Below are 8,586 nucleotides of genomic sequence, written 5' to 3'. Positions count from 1 at the left end.
GAAATCTCTGCAATCCAAAACTACATTACCACAAACTACAGCCTCAATAATTACTATGTAGTTGATTCTAAATGTCTCCTCCACAGTCAAGGAAAATAGGACATTATAACCTCCAGAGAGGTAGTATTTCTTGTCATCGTTCAGACTACAAGTCTTCTACAAGACTAGATTTACAAGACTAGGTGCAAAGAGAAGAACGTGAAATGTTACATCTCATCAACCATCCATTCATTTGGTGTTAGAAGTGAAATATTCATGATGACAAGAGTCCCTGATCGACAAAGTACTTTTCGAGTTTTGCCACGTTACAGTTGCGGTTGTCTCGTGTACAGAGATGTGTCCGCAAAGTGAGCCAGAGGAGCTAACCTTAGCTAGCGCCAACGCTAACGCGCTAGCGCTAACGCTAGATTAGCTTGCTTCAACTAACCCCTAACCTTGATTATAGTACATGTGTCCTAACGGCACCGGGTTAACGAGACGAGGTGCTCGTTTTGGCCGGCTGAGGTAGCCTACAACCGACTCTAGCTGCACATGTTTTTGCCCCTATTGCTAACTGTTGTCGTTGTGGCTAACAGGCTTCCTCGTATTCACAGGCCCGCATCAAACTCTCTCTCATCAGACTGGAGCTAAATCGCTACCCGATGCTAATCGGACTGAAATACCATGAACTACCTTATCCATTTCTCATTCTCAAGCTACGTTAGCGGACACATCTCTCCAGACAAGGCAACTGATTTAGCAACAAAGCACCATAGACTGTATTAAAAAATAAACATGAAAACAATGTCGCAAACAAGCAAATGGAACATAACTTTACACACGTTAGCAAAGCGGGACATGTTGTCAAGCCTAGCTGAATGTACCCAACTGTAAATATTATCACAAAGTGGCAACACTTACCGATTGCACATTTGCTGTTGGGCCACATCCAGTTGGGATAAATCCATCTTTCAGGAGCAGTTTTGATGAAAATCCTGCTTTGTATTGACACTCGTTTACGAAGCAGTCCGAGGTAAAGCGGTTAGCACAAACATGCAAATTTGGACTAAGTTTACTGTAGTCAGAACGTTATTGTAAAAACAATATTTTTATCTTCCGATGCTGGGAGGCAATGTAGAGCTTTGTGTTCAGCCTTGAAGCCAACAACGCAACATTTAGCATGTTTTGCTCTTGCTTTTGATATCTTCTAAGCGAAGTAGCGAAGTAAAACAATGGCGGCCGAAAGCGCACAGAGGAGCAGAGGGGAGTGGGAGTGGTTATCCAGCTCGGAGGTCGGCATATGCAAATTGCTCCCCTTGGGACGTCACAAGGGGAGCCAAATCAAAACGGCTTGTAGAAGCACATGTTTTCCCAGGAAGGAGGCCAGGGCAACAATGCAGAGGCATTCACTTCTCACATTCTGTGGGTTGTTAGGTTGAAGGATGACTAAAGTGTATGTGTATGGGCAAGGAAAAACGTGTTTTTCATAATATGGGACCTTTAAGGGGATGGCCGACTGAAAGGAGTGCAGTACCAAAAGAAATTCAGCCCTATTGGACATTTAGGGATGAAATCACCCACACATCTGAGCTGATGTTCAAAGCAGCAAAGCTCATTGTTCCACATCAGCTGACACAAGAAATGCTTAACAAAATCCACGAGTCACACTTAGGAATTGTGAAGTGCAAAGAAAGAGCCAGAGACATTCTGTATTGGCCACACGTCTTCACACATTGAGGAGATGGTATCTCAGTGTGCAATTTGTAACGAGAACAGGAACAGCAATCCGAGAGAGCCGTTACTCTCACACCCAATACCAGACAGACCGTGGGAGAAAGTAGGGACCGATCTCTTTCACTACAGAGGATCTGAGTTTCTGCTATGTGTGGACTATTTCTCAAAGTTCCCGAAAATCACTAAGTTGAGAGACACCACCAGTAGCAGTGTCATAGTTGCAATGAAATCGATGTTTGCAAGGCATGGCATTCCTGATGTTGTCATCTCGGATAATGGTCCTCAGTATGCCAGTGCTGAGTTCAAAGACTTTGCAGAAAGCTGGGAATTCAGGCACACCACGCCTAGTCCCAGTCACGCCCAGTCGAATGGTCAAGCAGAAAGAACAGTACAGACTATTAAAAATATGCTGAAAAAATCAGAGTGTAATAATGGTGACCCCTACATTTCAGTGTTGGAGTATCGCAACACACCACTGGAAGGTGTAGGATTATCACCAGCACAGTTGCTGATGGGACGGCGGCTGAAAGGAAAACTGCCAACCTCAACCTCACTGCTCACTCCAGAGGGAACTGTCCAGGCAGTTGAGAGACAAGCAGGAGCAGCAAAAACTCTACTTCGACAGGCAAACAAGGAGACTGTCTGACCTGCAAGTGGGAGAAAATGTCAGGGTACAAAGAGGAGAGACATGGCAGCCAGCCGTGGTCCTGCACAAACATGAGCAACCGCGATCTTTTGTGGTTCGCACACCAGATGGGAGACTGTACAGGAGAAACAGAAAGTATCTGCGGAAAACAGATGAGACAACCTTTCAGTCTACAAATGAACAGGACATCTACCTGAACAGAGACTCTGGGATGAAAGACTGTGACACAAGAGACAAGCACGCAACACACACACGTTCAGCTGAGCACACAGTTGTTGCAGGCCAAAAAGAGACACCTGATGAACAATATGAAACACTCTCATATCAAACCAGATCTGGTAGACAAGTAAGACTACCTGTTAGATACAGAGAGTAGGTTGAGTATATCCATATGACATTGAAAGTGACTTGCTCTTCTGTTTAAGATGGTTCAAGAGGTTTTGAGTTACAGGGTCATCTAAGTGAAGGCTATATGCAATTAGCAGTTTGCAACATTTACAGTGTGTAAAATGCTTTGGTAAATCTTATGTTTTGAAATAAGACATGTTTGCAGTTGTCAAGCTTAACAAAATAAACAGACCCTCATGTATGTAAAAAAAAAGAGGGGGATGTAATGTATTAGGCTTTTGTGCCTTGTTGATACCCATAGTTCAGGATATACGTAATACAGAAGTTGGGAAATGTGACGTTGTTGTACTGGGCTGAATTAGCATGTGGCTGTATGTTGCACGAGTAACCAGTAAAGTTCTATTCACAGTGGAACTAGGTTGTCAAGCCTCATCTATATAACAGTTGGAAACGAGGGAAGTAGTGGTTTGTTTACTTAGCGGTAGTTATTTATTTTAGTTTCCTACCATACATATTCGCAAACACCCTGTTGCATGTAAGAAAAGTCAATAACACCAGCAATTAAAATAAAATGTTTTTATGGTGAAATATATTTATTACCTTTTCGATTTTTTTCAAATGACAAAGACAGTACAATTCACACTAAGTGTGTGTGTGTAGAGAGAGAGAGAGAACATTACTTTTCACTCACTACAGTACTCACTATTCAAATCATCACAATGCACAACCGACAAGTATAGTTAACATCAAGGCTATCATTACTGGCTCGTTAGCTGCTAATGTTAGCTACAGATCGCTAGCTGCTAACGTTAGCTACAGCTCGCTAGCTGCTAACGTTAGTTACAGATCGAACCTGTAATCCCACCCATTGATGATTTCAATGGTTTAGCGGTCGACTTCATTGTTTTAGCGGACGATTTCATTGGTTTAGCGGTCGACCTGAACCCCGCCCCGATCTGTAGCCCCGCCCCATTCTGCAGGCTGCACGTTTTCCGCGGAAGAAACATTGTGATTGGACAATAAAGTGAACGATGACACAGCTGTTGCTATGCAGATGTTCATTCAGGATTTGAAGGGAAGCTTGTAGTAGCGCGACTCGCTGCCTCTGGAAACTCCCGCCCAGCTAGAACATAACGTTCCCATAACATTACATAACGTTCCCTACAAGTTCCGACAATGTTACAGGAGAAACGTTTTGACTGCAATGTTCACAGAACGTTTTGAGGATGTTTATAACGTTTCTGCAACGTTACATGTTAACAAAGGTGGAACGTTCTCACTGCAACATTCCGAGAATGTTTTGTGAACATTGTCTAGGGCATAGGTAACAGAATGTTTTTTACAGAACGTTTCTGCAACGTTACATATTACCAAAGGTGGAACGTTCTCACTGCAACATTCCGAGAATGTTTTGTGAACGTTGTCTAAGGCATAGGTTACAGAATGTTTTTTACAGAATGTTTCTGCAACGTTACATGTTGACTAAGGTGGAACGTTCTGACTGCAACATTCTGAGAATGTTTTGTGAACGTTGTCCAGGGCACAGGTTACAGAATGTTTTTTACAGAACGTTTCTGCAACGTTACATATTACCAAAGGTGGAACGTTCTCACTGCAACATTCCGAGAATGTTTTGTGAACGTTGTCTAAGGCATAGGTTACAGAATGTTTTTTACAGAATGTTTCTGCAACGTTACATGTTGACTAAGGTGGAACGTTCTGACTGCAACATTCTGAGAATGTTTTGTGAACGTTGTCCAGGGCACAGGTTACAGAATGTTTTTTACAGAACGTTTCTGCAACGTTACATATTACCAAAGGTGGAACGTTCTCACTGCAACATTCCGAGAATGTTTTGGGAACATTGTCTAGGGTATAGGTTACAGAATGTTTTTTTACATAACATTTCTGCAATGTTACATGTTAACAAAGGTGGAACGTTCTGACTGCAATGAATGTTTTGAGAATGTTGTCTAGGGCTCTTTGACTTGGCCCACCTAAGCTTTCTTCAATTTTTTCCTAAGAAGGTTTTCTTGGAAGTTTTTCCTTAACCCATTAATGACTAACTACTAAATTTAGTATGTTAAGGAAATTCTCCACAGATTTTGTTTCTGTTAAGAGGTAAAAAAAAAAAAAAAAAAAAGAACTGTCAAGACATGTGGCTATACATACCAAAATCATTTTTTTTAATTTCACATAGTCTTCATTGGTAGACAAATTTGATTTTTTTTTTAGAAAAAAAATTTAGTTTAACATTAATTTAACATTCTAAATATCAGATTTATACCAGATCAAAGCACATATTCTTGAAATTCAACTTGTTCTGAATCCAACGGTACATAGCAACAGAAGTTTGGCCCAGATGTGGCCCACACTTCCAGTTTTCTTACAGCCCACATTCAGCCCATTCAATGACGGCATTGACTCAGCCTGAATGTGGCTGCCAGAACTGAGCCACAGGTCCACTTTACAAGAGCCGGATGTCAAGCATGTTATGGGCCAGATCTGGGCCAGATACAAAAAACACTCTAAACAATATTTTTTTATTAATTTTATAAAACAATTCTAAATTAAAGTACAAGACAGTGACTGCTTTTACAATTCAACTCGGTTTATTTGTGAAATTATAATCTGAGGACTGTTGTACAAGTCAACACATGTAGGCCTGCAAACAGTAGGGCGGATGTAATTAATCGAGCAACAGAAAATTAATAGAATACAATTTTAGTAACCAATTAATCGTTTAAGTAACTTACCAATTAAAACTAGAAAAGATTATATTTTCTGAACAAAATGTGTGCTTGCTTCAGCTTGAAAATTCAGAAAGAATTCATTAGTAAACCTTATTAATTATAAAAAAGTAAAATATAGTTTGATTACTAATGACTAGCCAGAAGTCATTCAGTTATCAATACATTAAAGAATATGTGATATTTTCAAAGAACTAGGATTTTCAAAGTTGTAGTAGCACTAGTTTTAGTAGTGTAGTAGTAGTTATAGTACTAGTAGTAGTATTAGCAGTGGTACTACATTAGTAGTATTTGGACTAGCAGTAGTAGTAGGAGTAGTAGCAGTAGTAGTAGTTGTAGTCATGGATGGATTACTGAACGGGCCAACCGGGCACAGGCCCAGGGGCCCAAGAGCTCAGGGGAGCCCCAAAGCCAGAGCCTGATACATGATGATGCTGTCACTAACTTTACATTTACTGTCCTGCAGTCGAAGGGCTTAGTCATTTATCAACACCAAAGCCCCAAAATTCCCCCTGTAATAAGGTAAACATTTGTTTTGAAGGTGTCACCATGGCACTGTCACAGTGAGTGTTCCCCTCAGTTCATCTATAGCGCTTTAGCAGTAAAGCGCTGCATTATTGTCTAATACCATGCAGCTACTGTGTGGCCATACAGTAGATTTTGGGGCATTGCAATTGCAATTGCAATCAGAGGCATTTTGCATTTTAAAATAATACACCTAAAATAATATGTGTTTGCACCTTGTAATTCCGTTGTAATTGTTTATTTCATTTTGTCTCCCATAAGTGCAATAACAAAAAAAGATAATAGACATAGCAATATTATATAGCCTACGCAATAAGGGCGTACAATAGTTTTTTTATGTTCATCTTTTGTATTTACAAAACTGTTTTGAATATTAATTCGAATGCAATCTAGTATCCCTACATATGTTATCATCTTTCAAAAAAGATAAGCTGATAGGCTTCCACTTTCGTTTCCATTCTCACTAGATTAATGGGTGTTAGGTAAGACTATTTTATGATTCGTTTAGCCTTCAGAGGTCTACCTGCTATTTAATTTGCAACATGACTTGTATTCAGTTGTTAGAGTTGACTTAAACAGATTCCAAAATTATTTTTAGATAGGCGTTTTTCTAACGTGCTGTTGGCTTTGAGTGTATAAATTCTGAGCTGTAAATCTTGAGTTGAGATTCAGGTAATATTGGCTCTGCGTATACTTGTGCTGTTTACTTGTTGCAATAATTTCTTGTTGTGGTAGCACGGGGGTGGGCCTTAGTAGGTATCTGTGCCCAGGGGCCCTTTGTCTCATAATCCACCTATGGTTGTAGTAGACCTACTATTAGTTATAGCAGTAATAGTTGTAGTGGTAGTAGTAGTAAAGTTGAAGTTGAAAAATAACAATGACCCTAAACAGGGTGACTCGCTGAGGGAACTATGAGTCTTGTCTTTTTATGTTGTTTTTGCCCACCACTATATGTGCTGCTGTGTTATAGACTACCTTACGTATTGTTACTGCCTGGTAGCCTGGGGTTAGGGTTAGGGTTAGGGTCATGGTCATTGTTGTGTGATGATGTGTGGAAGGTGTATTGTTGGTTCTCCTTGTGATGTACAGGTTTGTGGAAAAGAATTTCCCCCCCAGGGACAATAAACTAACTAATAATAATAATAAAATAATAATAATAATATAATCTACCATCATCAAGTGGAAAATAGCATGAATCCCCTTGATATGGCTATAGTTTCCCTCCTGCTCAGCCCTACAATACCCAGCTAATTCATAAAATCATGCTGTGTGAGAAGGTTAGCTCCACACTGCAAGCACAACAGCACAATTCAGTTATAGCTGGCCCCAGAGCCATATAGAGAGAGAGTTGCGTCAACGGAAGTCCAAAATGCTTGATCGTCACGTGATTCACGTAGCTTCAGATAGTTCCAGGAAGTACTTGGCGGGCAATTTGAAAACGTAAATACAGAGAGACAGAACTGCGATTTTTGGTAATTAGTAGTCAATAAATGCATTGATTTACAATATTTATATACAATATTTATATAGCACACCGACATGTGTATGTAGTTACATCAATGTTTTTTTAAAAAGTAAAACTTGTATGGTAGTCAAGAGTAATCGCATCCTAATGTTTATTGATATATTTAAAGGGAGGGGAAGGGAAGGAATGTTTCAAAATTCAGATTAGATTAATTTTCTACCATTTCTTTAATTCATGGTGGTTTCAGTAATCCCATGGTAACTGAGGGCCTAAGTAATCTTAATGACTTAAGCAGAAATCTGCTTATTAAAAAGGGTACATCAAAACATCATCCCATCCAGACAGGACAGGACACATTAAAACACATATATATTTATACACATATAAATATATATATTTTATGTATCTTTTGTCTTTTTACTATGCATTTATTTACCGCAATGAATTCATTAAATAAATCTCTAATAAACTCAGAAACATGAATAGCATGTCAAGCAGGTTGTCTGTGCCCTTTCCTCCGTGTTGTCCTTGCATATAGTCTCCACCATGGTTTGCTGTGCTGCATGGGGATGCTCCAATCGCTCGGAGAAAGGAGTACAAATGTACGAATGTATTTTCACAAGCTAGTGTGGTTTATGTCAATCCCTACTTCATCAGTGAGTTTTTATCTAGCTGCCCATGTATTAAAAAGACGAAAGGACATTATGAGCGCTGGCATTTCTTTCTATCAAATTGACCTTGAACATAATTCAGTCTGCCAACTCACGTTAACAGATTATTGAGAATGAATGCAAATATACAGAGTTTAGTATGGCGTCTAGACTCTAATCCTGTCACTCCCTGCAAGCGTGCACCTAGCTAGCCAAAGAGAGCAGCCAGGGAGGGACAATCCGGAGGAGACCTAGAATCAGAGCCTACAGGTGGATGCTGGGGTGGAGCTGGGGATGATAAAATGATATATGGTTAGCAGCAGCTAAGATAAGATTGCACTTTATTGATCCCCTAGGGGAAATTCGGGTGTCACAGCAGTGGTGTACAGTACAATGACAGGAAATAAGGTATATAATACAGTAAAATAATAAGGTAAATAAGAATAAAAATGGTGCAGAAAAGATGAAGGCAATATAGATCAATATAAC

Source organism: Centroberyx gerrardi, chromosome 5, assembly GCF_048128805.1.
Source record: "Centroberyx gerrardi isolate f3 chromosome 5, fCenGer3.hap1.cur.20231027, whole genome shotgun sequence".
NCBI lineage: Eukaryota > Metazoa > Chordata > Actinopteri > Beryciformes > Berycidae > Centroberyx > Centroberyx gerrardi.
This window is presented reverse-complemented; position numbering follows the sequence as displayed.